Source organism: Magnolia sinica, chromosome 4 (assembly GCF_029962835.1).
Source record: "Magnolia sinica isolate HGM2019 chromosome 4, MsV1, whole genome shotgun sequence".
In the NCBI taxonomy this organism is placed as follows: Eukaryota; Viridiplantae; Streptophyta; class Magnoliopsida; order Magnoliales; family Magnoliaceae; genus Magnolia; species Magnolia sinica.
Genome location: NC_080576.1, coordinates 82,975,111 through 82,996,500, shown reverse-complemented (window position 1 = coordinate 82,996,500; position 21,390 = coordinate 82,975,111). Strand labels below are relative to the sequence as shown.

The window sequence follows — 21,390 nt, the reverse complement described above, 5'->3', positions numbered from 1 at the left end:
CACATCTCTCCAATGGATCATTCTTCCACTATTATTCCACCCTCCCGCAAAAGTTTTGGGCTTCTACACCACACAATTTAACTTGAAAGTCTCCAACATGATCCGAGAGTGCTTAATACCAGTCAAGGAAATGAGGACTAAAACCCCCATAAAGCAGTTCTCCAAATCTTAGACAACACAAATCTATTAAGCTTGCACATAATTGGATTATCTTGATTGTTGAAAAGGACCTTCCTCAAGAAGGTCAATAAGTTCCATCTTCCAAATGAACACTAAGGATCGTCACTGTACGAAATAGTTCTCTAACCACCCAATCGTTCATCAAAGAAGAAATAAATAAATAAAATACCCCCCCAAAAAAAAAAAAAAAAAAAAAATACAACAAGGTAATCACCATATTCTATAAACTTTTGAGAGCTCGATCAAAAAAAAAAAAAAAAACCTCAAACTTTTCAAGATTTGACCCATAGACGACAAACAATCCATTTAAACCCACCTTCATTCATTTACTATCCTGGTATAGACCCTCCCATCAACTCTTCTTTCTGCACCAAACATGTCATCATTCCAGATCATAAGCTACCTCTAGATCTGCCCATGGCCAGTTTTAATGACTACCGAAAGTTGTCTTAAATATCTCGCACTAACGAATCTTCAAACATTTCCAATTTAGTCTCTTCACCTAGCAAAACATTGTTTCCATAGAAAACATCTATCCAAATAAAATTCTTCTTAGGAGTCCCTAACCCCCTCACCTTTCAATACTCGCCTTCATTATAGAATATAGATTTGTCTAACCTCAAGCCCCTCTCATTATATAATGCCCTGCATCCTTCCCTATTGTTGATTTCTCTTAGTTCACTAAGGAATTTAAGCTTAAGCTATCCATCTATCCAAGCTTCTTGGATTTCATTGTTGTTAAATACTGCACTTTATCAACTCTATTCGTAGCTTCTAAATGCTTGAAGCCCACATCCAGCCTATCATTTGCCTATGTTATAGAAAGCTCTCACACCTCACCGATGATCTGAAACTTTTGAACTGTTGGATCTATGCCCCCTCTTTCTCTTTTGATCCATTCTCCACTGATGCTTCCCTCAATCACCAATATGCTTTAAGTATGTTTCTAACAACGAAAACAGTTTTCCGAGGGATTAGATCAAAGGAAAATGCTAAATACACCATAACTAAGGAGGAAAAGAACTTCCAAGCTTTCACTATCTCCGGCTTCTCTCCTGTTGCACCACTACTCCAACCTCTTGGCTACTCTCTACAGTTGACCCCTATAGATTCTCTGATGGAGACATCTCGCGCACATGCCCCCTACGCACGTACACAAGGAGGGCCCCACCATCGATCTGAATCGATGACGACGTCCAAGGAGGGCCTCCTATTTAGAGGGCTGTGTTTTGGTTCATTGGAGTGGACCCAATAGTCATGTGAATCCCACCATGGGTTCTCATGATCGTGGCCCACTATTCCAATTAATTTAGTACTTTGGATTTTGCTTATTATTGTTATTAGGAGTATCATGGATGTTTAGATTGCTTTGATTAGTTATTATTTTTTATTACTTCGTCGCCAAGTAATAGGTTGCACACATAGCGCGAGTTTTGGGGTATAGGGTTTTATTATAAATAGGCACCCCTCGTAGTCTTTTTTATTGAATGAAGATTAATAAAATTGTTGTGTTTTTCTGCTCCTCTAAGTTTTTGAGTTGTGGAGATTCAATTGGGTGCGAAACCCTCCCTTCCTCGAATGGCTGACTACCGTGGTGTGAAGCCACACCTATCCCGATTCACCCTCACTTTCTTCTATCCATATTTCTCCTCTTACAACCATATACGCTTCAAATTCATCCTCTATTGCAACCGTTTTTCTCTCTACATTCGATTTCCAGAATCTGGCCCTGCAGGAAGGCTGAAACTTCAGCGGAGCACCACGTACAAACCGTGCATCGGATCGAGCTGAGATTCGGGGATTTTGGAGTCCATCCCTGGCCGACCAGGGCCAAGGTGGCCTTTTTTCTGAATAGTGGGCCCCACACATGTGCGGCTGGGATCACACGCACGTGTGTCTGGGCCATTGTTGTTGTCCACACATGCGGTACTTTTCTGGTTCTTCTCTCTCCTCTCTTTGACCCCTATTTAACCTCAAATCCCTAACCCTAACCCTAAATTACTCAAATCCCCAATTTTATGCCCTTTCTTCAACCTTATGGTTCCCCGAATTGAAATCTATGAACCCCTTGGATTGAGAAATTATTTCTATGCATGTGTGGATGAATTTACCCTTCTTTGATTCTTGTTTGGTCTATAATTTTGATTGATCCAGCCCTAGCATGTGTAGGCCTGGATCCACATAAGATTTCCCTTGATTGAGTGTTTGAACTTTTGTGTGGGATGTGGAATTTTGTGTAATTGTTTCTGAACTAGTGTGATCTAAAGCCTGAAAATCTTGCACATCATACTTGAATTTCATATCCTGCATCATTCTCAGCACTCCATGGGGACATTAGATGATCCATAAGGGATTAAAGATGTAATTTTCCCCACTGAACAAGAGACAGCTCTTTTAACCCCATCAAGGCTCATTTTCTCTAGTACAATCATAGTTCCCTATTGTCCTCATTTTCCTCAAGTCGCACTCCTTTCACTTTCTCCAATGCTCCCTCCCGAAAACTCTCTATATCAACCATTAGGAATAGCTTGCCACAATCTAATCTTTTTCACTAATAGTCTCCATAACCATGATTTTTACCAGATCACTAAAATATCTTGTGATTGTCCTCTTAATACATCATCATCAATAGTCTTTCAGTAAAATGAATTGTTTACGCTGAGAGAAACATTTGACTAGTCCATCTGGTACACAAATAACTCCTTCCTTGAATATCTTGTCTCCTAAGTCTATGGGGCCATTTGGTTATCCCAAAAAGTTTCATTCAAATAGCCTTGTCAAGATAATGGCACTATCCATAGTTTATCAACCGCCATTATTCAAATAGTGATTCCATTTCCAACAAAAATAAAGAGGTCGTCTAGAAAACCAGTCGTTATCTTGCATGATGCAATCTGGATAAGAAGATGGTTTTAGCCTATTTTTCATAAAATACACAAATGAATAGCAATACATGTCAATGTGCCACAAGTGAGAATGCCCACTTGAAGTACCCCGCATGTGCCACATCTGACCTTCTAGTGCACAAGTGCCACGTGTTGATGCCCTCATGCACATATGTCACATGTGCCATTGTGCATGTTCAAGTGACAAACATGTGCTACCGTGCATCTTCAAGTAACACACATGCACCACATGCACCAGTAGTAATCTACAAGCACACCGCATGTCACTTGTGTAAATGTGTCAAATGTGTACAAGAAGCAGATATGCTTGTCAAGACAAGGTGTTTTACAAATACCGATCCACAAAGCAAAATAATATATACATACAAGCCTATTCAAACAGGCATGACTGGACAAATGTGTTCATATTAGCCTATCCCAAGAGACTTTGATGGTAACCAAATGAGCCCTAAATTTCTCACATAAGCTTTTTCGGTTTCACGTGTGATTCCTCCTTCAACCCATCTAATAAATTCAAGAGATAATGATTAATCATTCAGCAAAAGTTGGTGCAGCCACATCATCTCCACACTTGACCATTGGCTCACTATGAGTTCACCATCTGTCCCGTTCTTACATATTCAATGCCACCCAAAAGATACTATCGCACTTGAGCATCGATAATATTGTTAGAGATGACTAAGTTGGGTGAACCTTTTTCCATGAGCCGCTCCTACTTCAAACACGATTTTGATTTGCACTCCCACTTCTTAACCATTTACACTTGCTAACATTTTGAAGTAGATGCTTTCCCACTCTTGCATCCAAATCCCTTTTTCCATTTGATGGTGTAACGGGCCATTCTTTTGTAGGAAACTAGGAATGATGTTTGTAGGGCACTATTAGTTTGACCTGTTTAAAGTCCACCATATAGGCCCTTATTGAACACAAATCAAGCATGATTTGGTGGATTATGGCCCTTCACATATAAATTCAACCAAAAAAGATGGACAAATGAAGGGGGGAAAAAAAAATGTGATCTCTTATCCCTTCCTTCAATAGTTCCCAAAACAGTCCACTTGAATCCCACTAAAATTGTGTTTTGATCCAAAAAACAGGCCTAGAGCTATGGTTCCTTCATGGTTCAAATAAATAAAGAAGTGGAAAAACACGGAAAAAAATTGAAAATAAAAACATCCACACTCGGCCTTTGTGGCTATATTGGCCTTTAATGGCCATATTTGCCCCATAATGGTGCTCATACAGGATGCCTCGGGCCCGTTTTTCATAACAGACCGATTTACCGCCATATCGTGTAAAAAGGGTGACTATTTCCTTTACGTAATGCCCAAGATAGCCGCAATGTAAACAACTTTTAATACCTTGGAAACTATGGAATAGACTAAATTCGCATTGGAGCAAAGTTACAATAATTGAATAAAGTTTCAAGTCAAGTTACCTTTCAAATTGGTTGATTGAGAGTATGAGTTGACATAATTGACCCAAATCAGCCTCAAAAGACTCAGCTCAAGGCCTGAAACATAGTTAAGGCTTTAAATGGGATAAAAGGCTACTCAGGTATTTCTTCATAAGATAAATGTGAGATTTAGATTTGTAATGTAGCAGTTAATGACTGATTTTGCTTTAAACATAGCTACTGGTTAGTGGATAGTTTGTATAGAGTTGAACAAACTGTGAAGGAAACCGGCAGCAAATTTAGGTGGAGTGAGGAAGCATCTATATTCCAAAATGTTAGAAACTATATGTAGCATGGGAGCAGGAGCAGACATGGGAGTAGGACAATAAAAGCAACAGCAAGAGTCCAAGGTTTGACTCTAAGTGGGAGCAGCACTTGAGTAGAAGTTTTGCACTACTGTCTGTAACCAATTTCATGTATAAGAACAACTCAGACAGAGACAAAAATAAGCCAAAATCAACCAATTTCATGCAATGGAACTACTAAAAGTCTGTAACCAATTCATGTAAATTATAGCTTCACGCAGTCAAAAACTTCAATACTCTTCTTTATCGAAGGAACATATTTTAGACTGCACATGAAACAGAATTTCATTTTGCCTATTATTCATGTGTTGCATACAATGAATAAATCATGAAGATTTTCACACTGTTAGAAATATAAATCCTACAGAATTCATATTCAGTTGAGACTGGATGCTAAACATATTAAGAGAAAGCAGTTAACATCTGAATGGGTAACTAAAAGACTACCATCAGCTAAGGTTCCAATTGAAGGGAGATCTGCTCTGTTTCATCTGCTGTAATTAACCAAGACTTTATTAAAGAGGAGAACCAATCTCCTAAATATAATGCCAGCAGTTTTGGACGATCATGCCCCCGCAATTAGTTTTTAGGAGAGCCCTCAACCTAAAGATTTGAAAGGATGTAGGAAGGATTCCCAATGTAGGTTGAGGTATTTGGGACATTAAAAATGTGATCATCAACAGAGGTTATTTTCATCTTTAAAATTGGGCACCTACTTTCTCTCTCCCCAATTCTCCAGGCCACATCATCTCCCGATCTCTCTTCCTTCCTCTCTCCACATGCAACACAAGAACGACAGCGCCAGTTAAAATAATGAGGATGAATTACCAATAACAATAGAAGAGAGCCTGACTCCATCAAAAGATGCGCTTCCACATCAGCCTCCTAGCAGATCGAGGAGAATGAAATCTTTAGCCACATCACAGCATCCCTAATCTCATCTGGGATGAAAGTTTAACCTGAAAGCGTCAGCTCTCTCTTTCGAGACCAAGACTTCTACATGCTTTGAATTACCTTTCATAATGAGCAAGATTTAGCAGAAGACACATCCAAATAACTAAATTTCAAGGCTGAGAGATTCGCACCAAAATATTCTACCCAGCAGGCCTGAAGAAGTTGAAGACAATGTTCCGAGTCATAATTTGTTTTCCAAAGACCAGATGGGAACTAATTTTTTATTCCACTAACTTGGCTCGCTCATTGCAGAACGTGTATCAAAGCACGTAGAAGTGTTGGTCTACGAGATAGCGGACCTTACAGGCTTGCTTACAGGAGATCCTTCCAGGATAACCCTTGAAGGCTGTGTGATACCGACCAAGAAACTAATAACCCCATAATCTTCACAGAAGCTCCACTTAGGAGTTTTCTCCTAGCCTTCAAAGATTCACCAATTCCCTTCTTTTTATAAATTCCCCAGAAGACAGCAGATGGATGCACATTTTCAGCTTCTTTGATAGATAATGAGGACTTGGCTGAATATCTGCCTTCCAATACCCATTTCCAGATTCTTCTATCTCTGACGCTCATAGAAATGTAGACCTCTTCCAACAGGTACAATAAGCTAGTATAATCTTCCCTTTTAACCTCAAGATTTCTTCAAACAATAAGTTTCAAACTAGCCCCCTTCCTAAATTCATAACACATTCATCTGCGCTCCTTTTCTTCTTGCCACCTTATACATTTGAGGAAATGAAATGCTAAGAGCCTATTTCCCACCCACAGGTCCTCCCAGTATCCTTTTCCACTCTCCCATTATAAATCAAACCCTTCAAATTTGCTGACTTCTTAGAAGTATCCTCCATTTTAACAATGTTTTTTCCATATCATCCAACACCCATTGCTCTCACCCACTCATCTAGGAACCCAACCTCCATCTTTTCCCCCATATTGATGCAGCCCCAAATGGCTCAATCGGATAGGCGTTCAAGAATGCAGAAATGAAGAAGAAAGCACACTACATCAGGAAAATCAAGCAGCGGAAACATGCTTACTGCAAGTATCTAAACAGGGAAAAGAAACAAACCTTCAATGATAGATGAAAGAGGGATGAATCTTCCCCTCCTATCCTAGTTGCAATTATCATTTCAAATAAACAAAATGATAATAATCTTTCTATCTTCAACAAGTGAGCTTTTATAGGACTTAAGACTCTCAACTCTAAACTTATGACATGTCTACAAACCTCTTTCCCAATAAAATTTATTCTTAAATGTCAACAACTAATGAGATTCAATCATACTCTTTAACTTGTAATTCTGTCACAACAATACACATCCCTAAAAAAATTGGCCATAACTTACTCAAACAGCATTTGAATTACATAACATTGGGCTCATTCAAAAGTCAATAAGCTTATTAATGAGACCAATTTCACATTGTTCCAATATTGTTTGATATGCCAGAAGTGACACACAAGTGCTGGAAATGGTATTAGGGACATTATCTAAATAACTAAAAACATGGAAAAAATATATCTTTAAAGAAATTATGCTGAATCAAGAGTCACTAAGAAATCTCATGTGCGACACACAACGGTGGCCCACTCTTCAGGCAATCACAATCATGGTCCTCTATGGTCAAAGATGCATACCCTCATGTGACATGCTAAAAATCCACTCCTTTGGGTGATTCAATTGCAGCCTGTATGAAAAGTGATTGTCAAGGTTGGTTTGGCCGACCTGTGGCCCACATCACATATTTTCAGGGAATGCCCCTCTCATTATATAATCCCCTGTATGGCCTAGAGAGGGTATTGGTCAAAAAGCTGCGACTACTCCTTGTAGGTGACCTATATAGATTCCCTACACTCCTTAGGGACACTGGATGATCCACAAGGGATTCTCCCCACCAAAAAAGAGACATATCTCTTTTACCCCATTCTCCACCAATACCCTTTCTTGACCTAACAGCACATTCTTTTCATAGAAACCATCTATCCAAACAAAACTATTCTTGGGAGACCCTAACCCCTCACTTTCCAGTACCCTTTCTTCATTATAGAATATAGATGTCTACCTTAAGCCCCTCTCATTATATCATCCCCTACATCCTTCCTTTGGTTCATTTCTTGTAGTTCACTAAGGAATTTAAGTAACCCATCTCTCTCTTCTTCTTGGATCTCATTGTTGTTGCATACTGCACTTCATCACCTCTGTTGCTGGCTTCTAGATTCTTGAAGCCCACATCCAGCCTATCATTCACCTATCTTATAGATAGCTCTACCACCTCACTGATGATCTGAAACTATTGAAGTGTTGGATCTATCCTCCCTCTCTCTCCTGATCCATTCTCCACTGAAGCTTTCCGTCAGTCTTCAATATGCCTTTAAATCTGTTTCTAGCAACGAAAACAGTTTTCGTGGGATTAGACCAAAAGGGAATTGCTAAATACACCATAACTAATGAGCAAAAGAACTTTCAAGCTTCCACTATCTCCAGTTTCTCTCTTGTCGCACCACTACTCCAATCCTCCCGACATTGAATGCCTTCACCGTGAATCACCTCATACTCCCCATTCTCCACCAACATTTGGATAGATGGGCCCAATTTCTACACATTATGCGCTCCCTATCCGAAAGGCCCTAGAGGAAGCCTTTAAAAGGTGATGTAACCAAATGCAAACCAACCCATATCCAATTGTCTTGGCTATTACTTTATACAAACCACTTCTTGTACTGATTGCCTGAAATTCCTCGTCCAAATGCACCAGCAATTGTAGGATGAGGGTCATAGAGTAAATATATTTAAAGCCCGTTTGGGTTGTGTTAGAATAGAATTTTTCTAACACAGTTGTCCAACACAAGGGTGTTGGAACAAGCTTGTATAAATGGACTATTTGTTAAATTATTTGTTGTTTATCAAACACTCTGTCTCAACAAGCATATGTGGCTCTTGTACACATTTGGCGCATTAGCACTTATGGCCAATGCAGCGCACTTGTAGATTAATAATGGTGGAACATATGCGTTACTTGAAGATGCATGGTAGCACATGTCAATCTCTTGAACATGTATAATGGTATATATGGCACATGCATCGTATATGCACATGGGTATTGGCATGTGTGGCATATGTGAGGCGCTTGAAGGTCGAATGTGGAACATGAGGGATGGTTGAATATAAGAATCCTCATTTATGGCACATTCACACATGCAGCTTCTGTGGTAAATGTTGTACATGCACCATGCATGTGTACAAAAGATTGCTAACTGTGCATTTTTTGGAAAATTGGCTAAAACAAACTTCTTGTATGGATTGCTGAATGCAGAATAACAGCTAGTTTTTTGGATAGTTGTCTTTGATTTTATTGGAATCAATGTTATATCTAAATAATTGTTGTTGACAAACCATGGACATATGCCCTGCCTGGGCAAGGCTACCCGAGTCGAACTTTTTCAGTAATTAAATGCCACCACACTGATTTAGGCTCTCTTGCAATTCTCATGATCATCATCAGTTCATCTTTGAGCAAAACCCAAAAGCTTGGTCAACCAGTTCTAAGGCCTTACCGCTTTCCAAGTCAAACACCGCTATCCTCTCAATCTTCTTCTAATAATCAACCATGCCAAACCAAATGGAATTAAAGCACATTTCATCAAGTATGGGTCCTTGACAATGATCCCACCCCAATAATCATTTTAATGCTACTAGTGTCTTGTCCAATCAGAATACGGTGAAAGAAACATGTATTTCTACACCTTTCTTTCAACCACAAGGCTCTAATTGTTAGTTTCCATGAGATCTACAAGAATACCTCACAGAATTAATTTCTTGGATCACCTCCTCTTGTCCTCTACATATTATGGAGATCCATTATATGCATTTCATAAATCACATAGGTCATTTTCTATTAGAATCCGCCACTCCTTAACTTCAATCCAGTAAAAACACACATAATTCTATTCTTTTATATTCCTTTCAGAATTCAGAGCTCCCAAAGCAGTTTGAATCCCTCACATCTCTCCACTGGATCATTCTTCCACTATTATTCTACCCTCCAGCAAAAGTATTAAGCTTCTGCACCACACGATTTTAAACTTGAAAGTCAACAGCATAGTCAGAGAGTGATTCAACACCAGTCAAGGAAATGAGGGCTGAAACCCCCACAAAGTAGTTCTCCATATGTTAGACAGCACAAATATGTTGGGCCTGCACATAATTAGATATTTTTCCTTAAAAATAAAAATAAAATTGCACATAATCAAATTATCTTGATAGTTTGAACAAAGAAAGCACCTTCCATAGGAAGTTGCACAAGTTCCATCTTCCAAGTGAATGCTGAAAATTGTCACGACACGAAATATTCTCCAACCACGTAGTCTTCTGTTGAGGAAGTGAAAAAATAAAAAATATACAAAATAATCCCCCAAATACAACTGACCAATCTCCATCTTCTGTAAACTTTTGAGAGAGCCCAACCCCAAAAACTACCTCAAACATTTCAAGATTTGGCTCATAGATGACAGACAATCCATTTAAACCCACCTTCCTTCATTACTAATATGATATAGACCCTGCCATTGACCCTCCTACAGCAAACATTTCATCATTCCAGATCAAAAGCAACCTCTCGATCTGGCCATCACCGGTTTAAATGACCACCGCATGTAGTCTCAAATATCCCAAACTAACAAATCTTCAAACATTCCGGATTTAGTCTCTTGACCTAGCAGCACATCCTTTTCAAAGCAACCATCTATCCAAACAAAACTATTCTTGGGAGACCCTAACCCCCTCACTTTCCAATACCCTTTCTTCATTATAGAATATAGATGTCCACCTCAAGACCCTCTCATTATATAATTCCCTACATCCTTTCCTTGGGTTCATTTCTCGTAGATCACTAAGGAATTTAAGTTACCCATCTCTCTATTCTTCTTGGATCTCATTGTTGCTGCATACTGCACTTCATCACCTCTGTCCCTAGCTTCTAGATTCTTGAAGCCCACATCCAGCTTATCATTCACCTATCTTATAGATAGCTCTACCACCTCGCCAATGATCTGAAACTTTTGAATAGTTGGATCTATGCTCCCTCTCTCTTCTTGATCAATTCTCCACTGAAGCTTTCCCTCAGTCTTCAATACGCCTTTAAATCTATTTCTAGCAACGAAAACAGTTTTTCGAGAGATTAGACCAAAAGGAATTGCTAAATACAACAGTGATTTAAATAGCTACGCTATATGGCGTGTAGCTTACGCTACGTACTGTAGCTTAGCCTAGACACTACGTAGCTCATGAAAATAGCCAAAGTCACGTGTAGCCTACGCTACATGATGATTTGCATATGCTACATGTTACATAGACTATGTTACACACTACGTAGCTCACATTACAAGTATTTTTCACTACGACATTAAAGTCAATTAATGTTTTCAATGATTTGTTACATTTTTTATATTTTCAATAAAAATTAGTTACTTTTTAATGTTTCTAGTAAATATAATATAAGTAACACTATTAATCAGTTTCATCGCTCTTTCTTACCTTTATACTTAATGATTACAGTTTCCTGTTACTGTAGGTTGGGTTTGGTTGCACCAAATATCATGAAATTTTATTAAATTTCATTATTAATCAATCTGATTTGGTGAATATCATGAAATTGGTGCAACCAAGTGCAACTTTGATTAAAAAACTAGAATTAACATGTAGCTTACCCTACACGTTATGTAGCTTACGCCTCATGCTTCAGAGGGGTGAACGCTAGCTACACGCTATTCGTTATTTAAAACACATAAGTAATGAGCAAAAGAACTTTCAGGCTTCCACTATCTCCAGTTTCTCTCGCACCACCACTACTCCAATCCTCCAAACTACCCCCTGTAGGTGACCTATAGAGATTCCCTACACTCCTTAGGGACATTGGATGATCCACAAGGGATTAAAGACGTAATTCTCCCCACCCAAAAAGAGATAACTCTTTTACACCCCCTCCATTCTCAAGGCTCATTTTCTCGAGTACAATCACAAATCCCTATCTTCGTCCTTTTCCTCAAGTCGCACTCCTTTCACTTTCTCCACTTCTCCCGCCCCAAAACTTTCACTAATAGTCTCCATAACCATGCTTTTTACCAGATCAGTAAAATATCAAGTGATTGTCCACCTAATACATCATCAACAATGGCCTTTCAGTAAAATGAATTGTTTTCGATGAGAGATACATTTGACTTGTCCATCTAATACCTAAAGAACTACCTTCAATATCTTGTCTCCAAAGTCTTGGGGGCCATTTGGTTTTTCCAAAAAGTTCCATTCAAAAAGCCTTGTCAGGATAATGGCACTATGCACAATTTGTCAACCACCATTATTCAGATAGTATACCATTTCTAATGGAAATAAAGAGGCCGTCCAGAAAACTAGCCATTATTTAACATGGGTGTGTTGAGGGTCAAATATTGCATATTGGACCCCATTTATTACTTGGTTTCATGAACATAATAATGCATAATATTCTATTTTAATCATGTTTGTGTTGCAAGGTGAATTTATGAGCTTGGATTGAAAAGGATGCTAAAAGCATGGATTTAAAGCTCAGAGATCACCAAAGCCAAGGATGGATCTTATGAGACCAAGAATGAAGAATTCACATGCTAAAGATCCAAGAAAACCAAGTCAAGAATGAAGAGAATCGAAGTTTTGAAGTGAATCTCTATGATCCTCGACTAGTCCTGGCTTCGCTTCGACTAGACAAGGCTCCTACTCGACTAGTCGAAGAATCCTCGACTCGAACTCCAGCAACATGAACTTTTAAATTCCCGTCACCCTCGACCAGTCGAAGGTTGTCCTCGACTAGTCGAGGGTTACGCAGATTTTGCGTGGACTGTGCAAATTTCAGGCGGTTTTTGGAATTTTCCAATTCGGTGCGAAAGGAGGTGATGCAAAACTATAAATAGGGGTCCCTAAGATGTTCCCAGGCATCTTCTAGGGTTTGAGGAGTGGAGAAAAAGCGTGGAGAAGCCGTCGCCAAGAGTTTTTCTTCCTTTTCCTTAGTCGTTTTTATGTTTTTCTTAAGAGATTTTAGTTCAATCATGTCTATGGTTGGCTAAACCTCTTAGCTAGGGCTAAGAGGTGGAGCTTGTAGTGTGATGGTTTTCCATTGCTTTGATTCATGTTTAAGTTGAACTATCTTTGATTCTAGTTTGATATTTAAGAAATACTTTCATTTTTTAATGGTTTGTTGTGACTCAAATTACAATAGATCTACGATAACTTTGAGTATGTTCTTTTCATATATTGAGATTGTGAAATTAGGCAATCCCGTTGTTCACCATCGTCCCATGGGCATGGTTGGGTGATAGAACCCTGCCTAATCTTCCCAATTCTCTTATGATTGGTTGCGGGATTGGTAAATCCTGTTGTTTGCCTTGTCTCCTAGGCATGGTTTTGTGATGGAATCACATCCAGTTCTCATACCTCTCATACATTGAGAATTAGGTCAAAGGAAGTTCAGATTTGGTTCTACTGAGATATCTTCCAATTGGATAAAATGGGACTCTAATTCCAGTTGTATCCTTGAATCAAGCATAAATCTCCCTGATCTCTACAAGTGGATCCTTGGAAACCCTAGTTCCCACCTTTGAATTCTTAAGTTTTAATAACTTTAATCACAATTACTCTCCCAATTACTTCAGTTTTAGATTTATATCTTCTTCTAGTTCTAGTTCTAGTTGCTTTTAGAATTACTCACGAGATTAGTCTCTGTGGATTCGACCTCAGTCTCACCGACATTATTACCACATCGCAACCCTACACTTGGGGTTGTGAATAAGTTTTTGGCGTCGTTGCCGGGGACGAACGGTTACGTTTTTCTGAGAATAGCTAGTTTTGGAATTAGGTTAAGATTAGGGTTTTTCTGTTTTCTAGTTTTAAGATTAGGGTTTTTCTATTTTATTTTAGAAACTAACTTAGCTTTCTAATTCTAGGTTTAGAAATTTTACTTTTCTGTTTTTAGAAACTACTTTCTAATTTTAGGTTTAGAAACTCTCCTAATTTGATTTTTAGAAACTAACTCATCTTTCTATTTTTGTTTTTAGAAACTTTCTAATTTCAGAATTTTTGTTTTAAAAACTGACTTGTTTTGTTTTTGCTTTACAAGATCTTAATTTAGGAACTTCTAATTTGGTAACTTCTTTCTAATTCCCTCTCTTTCTATTTCTAGATTTCTATTTCCCTTTTTTCTTTTAGGTTTAGGTTAAAATCTGAAATTGAGGGCTGAGAGTGTTTCATGCCCAAGTGGGTCCCTGACAACACTCAATGTCTTTTGAGTGAAGGATGATTGGTTGAGGGGTTACCTATCCATCACAGGATTAGACACCACTTGAGATCCTCAGAGTTAATTGGGGTTATGGCTGCCAATCAACCGGTCAATCAACCGGGAAGACAACCTCAACCTAGGGTTGAGAAGTCTAGGATGAGAATGAGGTGCACCATGCACCCCCGCCTCGTACTTTATGAGATTACTTACAACCAGCGGGAGTGAGCACCCCTTCTTGTATGATTTTTCCAGGAAACACAGGAAACATGGATATCAAGCCTGGAGTGATCCAACTCCTTCCAAAGTTCCTTGGACTTGAATCTGAAAGTTCATACCTGCACTTGCAAGAGTTTGACGACGTTATAGCCACTTTATACTTTCCTAACGTGTCTGAAGACACGGTCAGACTGAAACTCTTTCCTTTCTCCTTGAAAGAGAAAGCCAAGACATGGTTGCACTCACTATGTCTGCGATCTATTGGCACATGGAATGACATGATGGAGTTCATAAAAAATTCTTTCCATACCATAAGACGAACACCATCAGGAAGTCGATCATGAACTTCGCCCAAAAGGAAGATGAAACATTCTTCCAATGTTGGGAGCGGTTCAAGGATCTCGTCAGTTCATGCCCACAACACGGTTTTGAGACGTGGCGCATAAAAACTTTCTTCCACGATGGGCTAACATCTTCCATGCGCCAATTCGTCGAGACGATGTGCAATGGGGAATTCATGAACAAGAATGTCGATGAGGTGTGGGATTACCTTGACAAACTCGCTGAAACCGCACAATCATGGGACATCACCCCAAAACCTAGCACCACATCTAAGCTTACTCAAGCAAGGGAGAGAGGTGGGATATACTTGCTGAAAGAGGATGATGATATAAATGCTAAAGTAGCCAGTCTCGCAAGGAAGGTCGAGGCCATGGAACTTAAGAAGGATAAGGCTAAGGAAGTTGTTTGTGGTATTTGTGCACGCAACATACATACAACTGAAAATTGCCCAAGGATACCTGCTTTTCAAGAGGCACTGAACGAGCAATCGAATGCCGTAAACAACAACCAAAGACCTTTCAGTGGACCCATCTCTAACACATACAATCCTAGTTGGAGAAATCATCCGAACTTTAGTTGGAGGAATGGACAAACTGCTACTCCTAAAGGAATCCCTAACCAATTCTTGAATCAAGGGAAACCTCAAGAGGATCCGGTTTGGAAACATATTCAAAACCAATAGCTTATCACTCAAAGTATATTGCAAACCCTTCAAGACCTTTTAAAGGCCATACAAGGGGGCGAGACAAAATTCAATTGGGGAAAAAGAGATTCTTCCAGCCCAACCTTTCCCCAATCCTAAACCGCAATACGAAATAAGTGATCCAAGCTCTTCAAATCAAATGGAGCACGACCACTCTTAGGAGTGGGAAGATAATTGACAAATCTATTCCGATAAGGGCTAAAAAGTCTAAGGACCCGGAAGTAGATGAAACTGATAGACCTAGCAACACTCCACAAGAGTTAGAAACGGAACTCCAAAGCAAGCCGATTGCACCATTCCCCCAACGGTTGATTGCACCAAAACCTCTCTCTAACTCTCAGGACATTCTAGAGGTACTGAAACAAGTGAAGGTCAACATCCCTCTACTGGATACGGTTAAACAAATACCTTCATATGCCAAATTTCTGAAAGACTTGTGTACGACCAAAAGACGGCAAAATATTCAAAAGAAAATCTTTTTAACTAAAAAGTTAAGTGTCATCCTAAAGCAAGATGTGCCGCAAAAATACAAAGATCCCGGTAACCCAACTGTTACTTGTGTAATTGGGAACTACCGAATTGAGCACGCACTTCTTGACTTAGGAGCGAGCACAAATCTGATTCCTTACTCGGTCTATGAACAGCTAGGTTTGGGTGAATTAAAACCCACCCGAACCACATTACAACTTGCTGATCGCTCAGTTCGTGTATCGAGAGGGATAATCGAGGATGTATTGGTCCAGGTTGAAAATTTCTATTACCCGGTAGATTTTATCGTCCTGGATACTCAACCCATCGTGGACATGAGCACTCAATTTCCCGTCATTCTTGGTCACCCGTTCCTTGCCACTTCAAACGCAATCATTAATTGCAGGAATGGAGTCATGAGTTTGTCTTTTGGAAATATGACATTGGAGTCATCTTTTTCAATACGGGCAAACAGTTAGAAGAAGATAATTTCCACGACATTAACATGATTGACTCTTTTGTGGAAGATAGAACAACTCTGACCTTATCCTCTGACCCTCTAGAGACGTGCCTAGCCCACTCCCATGATTTTGATGATGACATGATTAAGGAGATGGGAACCATGCTAGATACCATGTCGGTACTTGAAGTTAACCGGTGGAGGCCACAATTCGAAGAATTGCCCCAAACTGATGTAGTGTCTCTACCATCTAACCTCAAGGCACCGAAGCTTGACCTAAAACCTTTACCCTCTAATTTGAAATATGCCTATTTAGGTCAAGATGAGACATACCCGGTAGTGATTTCTTCCCACCTTGAGCAAGAACAGGAGAGTTTGCTCATCTCTACTCTCATTGAGCACAAAGGAGCCCTTGGATGGTCGATTGCGGACCTCAAGGTAATTAACCCTTTGATTTGTACTTACCGCATTCATCTTGAGGATAATGCGAAGACCTTGCGACAACCACAACGTAGACTAAATCCAAACATGAAGTGGTTAAGGCCGAGGTTCTTAAGCTATTGGATGTAGGTATCATATACCCAATATCCGATAGCTAATGGGTGAGTCCAACTTAGGTGGTTCCCAAGAAGTCTAGAATCACCATCGTAGCCAATGCCAATAATGAACTCGTGCCAACTAGGATCACTACTAGTTGGAGAATGTGCATTGACTATAGGAAGTTAAATACTGTTACGAGGAAGGACCACTTTCCTTTGCCCTTTATCGATCAAATCTTAGAAAGACTAGCTAGTCACTCTTACTATTGCTTCCTCGACGGTTATTCGGGCTACAAACAGATCGAGATAGCCCTTGAAGATCAAGAAAAGACCACATTTACATGTCCTTACGGCACCTTTGCATACCAAAGGATGCCGTTCGGGCTATGTAATGCACCCACTACTTTCCAGCGATGCATGTTGAGTATTTTTTCTGACATGGTAAGGCAATATTTAGAGGTCTTCATGGATGACTTCTCGGTCTTTGGTCAATCCTTTAGCGAATTTTGAAAAATGTGCTAAAGCGATGCGAGGAAAAGAACTTGGTACTGAATTGGGAAAAGTGTCACTTCATGGTTCGTAAGGGAATTGACCTTGAACACATCATCTCATCCAAGGGAATTGAGGTAGATAAGGCTAAAATTGATCTTATCTCTAACCTACCTCCACCCAAGAACATACGAGACATGCAATCCTTCCTAGGACACGCCGAGTTTTACAGAAGATTCATAAAGGACTTTAGTCACCTCTCTCGTCCTCTATGTAATCTACTTCAAAAGGATGCACCATACGAGTGGACTGAGCAATGCCAGGAAGCTTTTACTAAGCTCAAGGGCATGTTAACCACTGCACCTATCATGCAACCACCCGACTGGAGCCTTCCTTTTGAACTTATGTGCAATGTGTCTGACTATGCTCTTGGGGCGGTTTTAGGCCAGAGAAAAGAAAAGAAGTCCTACGTTATTCATTATGCAAGTAGAACTCTAAATCCTGCCCAAGTGAACTACTTGACTACGAAAAGAAACTCTTAGCCGTAGTGTTCACTTTGGACAAATTTAGGTCCTACTTGATCGGATCCAAGATCGTCATTTACACAGATCACGCGGCGCTCAAGTATCTTCTTTCTAAGAATGATGTTAAGCCCCCCCTGATAAGATAGATCCTCCTACTCCAAGAATTTGATTTGGAAATAAAAGATAAAAAATGAGTAGAGAACATAGTGGCTGACCATCTTTCCCACCTTGATCTCTTTGATTCCCTTGAGAGGACGCTTATAAATGACATATTCCCTGACGAACAATTGTTCAAAGTCTCCCATTTACCTTGGTTTGCTGATATTGCTAATTATCTTGCCACAGGTTTCACGCCGACACATTGAACTGCGCAAGATAAGAAAAACTTCTTCGCCGAGATTAGTAAGTTCTTCTGGGATGATCCATTTTTGTTTAAATATTGCCCAGACCAAATCTTAAGGAGATGTGTGCCAGATAATGAACACCAAAGTGTCATCTCCTTCTGTCACTCTCAGGCCTGTGGTGGTTACTTTTCTGCTAAAAAAACCACGGCCAAGATTCTGCAGTGTGGCTTTTACTAGCCCACTATGTTCAAGGACACCCATGAGTTTTGCAAAGCTTGTGAGCGTTATTAGAAGTTGGGAGCATTGTCCCATCAAAATATGATGCCTCTGAACCTCATTCTAATCATTGAAGCATTTGATTGTTGGGGCATTGATTTCATAGGACCATTCCCCTAATCTTTTGGAAATTTATATATTTTGTTCACCGTATACTATGTCACTAAATGGGTCAAAGCAATTCCGTGCTGGACCAATGACCATCAAACGGTCATTAAATTCTTAAAAGAGAACATCTTTTCCCGATTCGGAACGCCTCGAGCTATCATTAGTGATGGGGGCTCACATTTTTGTAATAGGCCATTTGCGAACTTAATGAAAAAATATGGCATCTCTCACAAGGTGAGCACTTCATACCACCCACAAACAAGTAGGCAAGCTGAGATTTCCAATAGGGAAATTAAACATGTCTTGGAAAAGACGGTTAACCCTGACCATAAGGATTAGTCAATCCGATTGACCGATGCCTCATGGGCTTACCATACCGCATCTAAGACCCCTATTGGAATGTCTCCATTTAGACTTGTCTATGGGAAGGCTTGCCACTTGCTTATGGAGCTGGAACATAAAGCCTACTGGGCGATCAAAAATTTGAATTTCAATCTGGACAACACTAGCTCGCTACGCAAACTTTAGTTGAATGAACTTGAAGAAATCCGGAATGATGCGTACGAGAACACGAGAATTTACGAGGACAGGATGAAGGTGTTTCATGACCAACACATTCTTCGAAAATCATTCACACCAGGTCAGAAAGTCCTCTTGTATAATTCTCGGTTACATCTCTTTCCGGGCAAACTTCGATCTTGTTGGACCGGCCCCTTCACTATTACCAATGTTTATCCTCATGGGGCTGTTGAGATAAAAGATCCAAACAATGGCAATGCTTTTAAAGTAAATGGACATCAGTTGAAGCCATTTGTTGAGAAATTTGAGTCACAGGACATGTCCATACCTCTAACTGATCCTGTTTACCACGATTGACCTCCTAGTCTGACGGAGGTATAGTTAGGTTTATTGCTTTCGTAGAATTTAGGACTAGGATAGTTTGTTTTCTATTTGTTTAGGATAGTTTGCTTTTCGGTTGTCAAATTCTTGTGCTAACCCACCTTCACGCTGAGATCCTTTGGAAAAAGCTTCAAAATTCCTTCCTCAGGTACGATCTTTCCATCACTTCTCCTTCAATTATGTTCTCTTTTGCAAATCATGCTTATTTCTTTTACATTGAGGACAATGTAGATTTTAGGTTAGGGATGAAAAGACTGAATGAATACAAATGACCATCGATATAAAATCAAAAACTGGAAAAAAGAAGGAAAATGGGATAAGTTTGGAATCAGTACTTGAGTTTTTAACCAATCTTAAAGTGATGAGCATGGCTAACATTATGAAAAGATAGTACTTTCACTGCGCACATTGAAAAACTTGATATTCAAACTATACTCTGACTTAATGAATAAAGGACTTCTCTAATTAATTGCTTATGTGATTTGGCTCTAGGTTTTCAAAATATCACTTTCTCATCATTGAGTCTACTCATTCATACTTGATTACACAAAAGATTTTTTTCTGAAAAAGGTTTGAACATTGCGCATTAAAGTTCATTTTTCACATATTTTGCTCGGGACGAGCAAAATGCTGGTTGGGGATTGTGTTGAGGGTCAAATATTGCATATTGGACCCCATTTATTACTTGGTTTTATGAACATGATAATGCATAATGTTCTATTTTAATCATGTTTGTGTTGCAAGGTGAATTTAAGAGCTTGGATTGAAAAGGATGCTAAAAGCATGGATTTAAAGCTCAAAGATCACCAAAGCCAAGGATGGATCTTATGAGACCAAGAATGAAGAATTCACATGCCAAAGATCCAAGAAAACCAAGTCAAGAATGAAGAGAATCGAAGTTTTGAAGTGAATCTCTGTGATCCTCAACTAGTCCTGGCTTCACTTTGACTAGTCAAGGCTCCTGCTCAACTAGTCCTGGCTCCTGCTCGACTAGTCAAAGAATCCTTGACTCGAACTCCAGCAACATGAACTTTTAAATTCTCGTCACCCTCGACTAGTCGAAGGTTGTCCTCGACTAGTCGAGGGTCACGCAGATTTTGCGCAGACAACATAAATTTGAGGCGATTTCTGGAATTTTCCAACTCGGTGCGAAAGGAGGTAATACAAAACTATAAATAGGGGTCCCTAAGATGTTCCCAGGCATCTTCTAGGGTTTGAGGAATGGAGAAAAAGTGTGGAGAAGCCGTCGCCAAGAGTTTTTCCTCCTTTTCCTTACTCATTTTTATGCTTTTCTTAAGAGATTTTAGTTCAAGCATGTCTATGGTTGGCTAAACCTCTTAGCTAGGGCTAAGAGGTGAAGCTTGTAGTGTGATGGGATGTTTTCTATTGCTTTGATTCATGTTTAAGTTAAACTATCTTTGATTCTAGTTTGATATTTAAGAAATACTTTCAGTTTTTAATGGTTTGTTGTGACTCAAATTACAATAGATCTACGATAACTTTGAGTATGTTCTTTTCATGTATTGAGATTGTGAAATTAGGCAATCTCGTTGTTCACCATTATCCAATGGGCATAGTTGGGTGATAGAACCCTGCCTAATCTTCCCAATTCTCTTATGATTGGTTGTGGGATTGGTAAATCCTGTTGTTTGCCTTGTCTCCTGGGCATGGTTTTGTGATGGAATCACTTCTAGTTCTCATACCTCTCATCCATTGAGAATTAGGTCAAAGGAAGTTCAGATTTGGTTCTACTGAGATATCTTCCAATTGGATAAGATGGGACTCTCAGTCCAATTGTATCCTTAAATCAAGCATAGATCTCCCTGATCTCTACAAGTGGATCCTTGGAAACCCTAGTTCCCACCTTTGAATTCTAAAGTTTTAATTACTTTAATCACAATTACTCTCTCAATTACTTT

General features: G+C 39.4%; 1 protein-coding gene and 1 non-coding gene across 11 annotated transcripts in view; both read right to left on the bottom strand.

Annotated features, from left to right (window-relative positions):
• The window catches only part of LOC131243289 (pentatricopeptide repeat-containing protein At2g17670), a 77,885-nt gene that overhangs the window by 31,930 nt on the left and 24,565 nt on the right, over window positions 1-21,390 (bottom strand). For 3 of the 10 annotated variants that reach the window (XR_009169996.1, XR_009170000.1, XR_009169999.1), the window contains exon 4: window positions 4,525-4,599. The exons of the other annotated variants lie outside the window; for them this stretch is intronic. The gene's annotated coding sequence lies outside the window, so the exon portion shown is untranslated. The remainder of the gene's footprint in view (window positions 1-4,524; window positions 4,600-21,390) is intronic. 10 annotated transcript variants of the gene reach the window in all.
• Window positions 14,641-14,747, bottom strand: LOC131244841 (small nucleolar RNA R71). The gene has a single exon (XR_009170613.1). It is a non-coding gene; the product is annotated as a small nucleolar RNA R71 (small nucleolar RNA).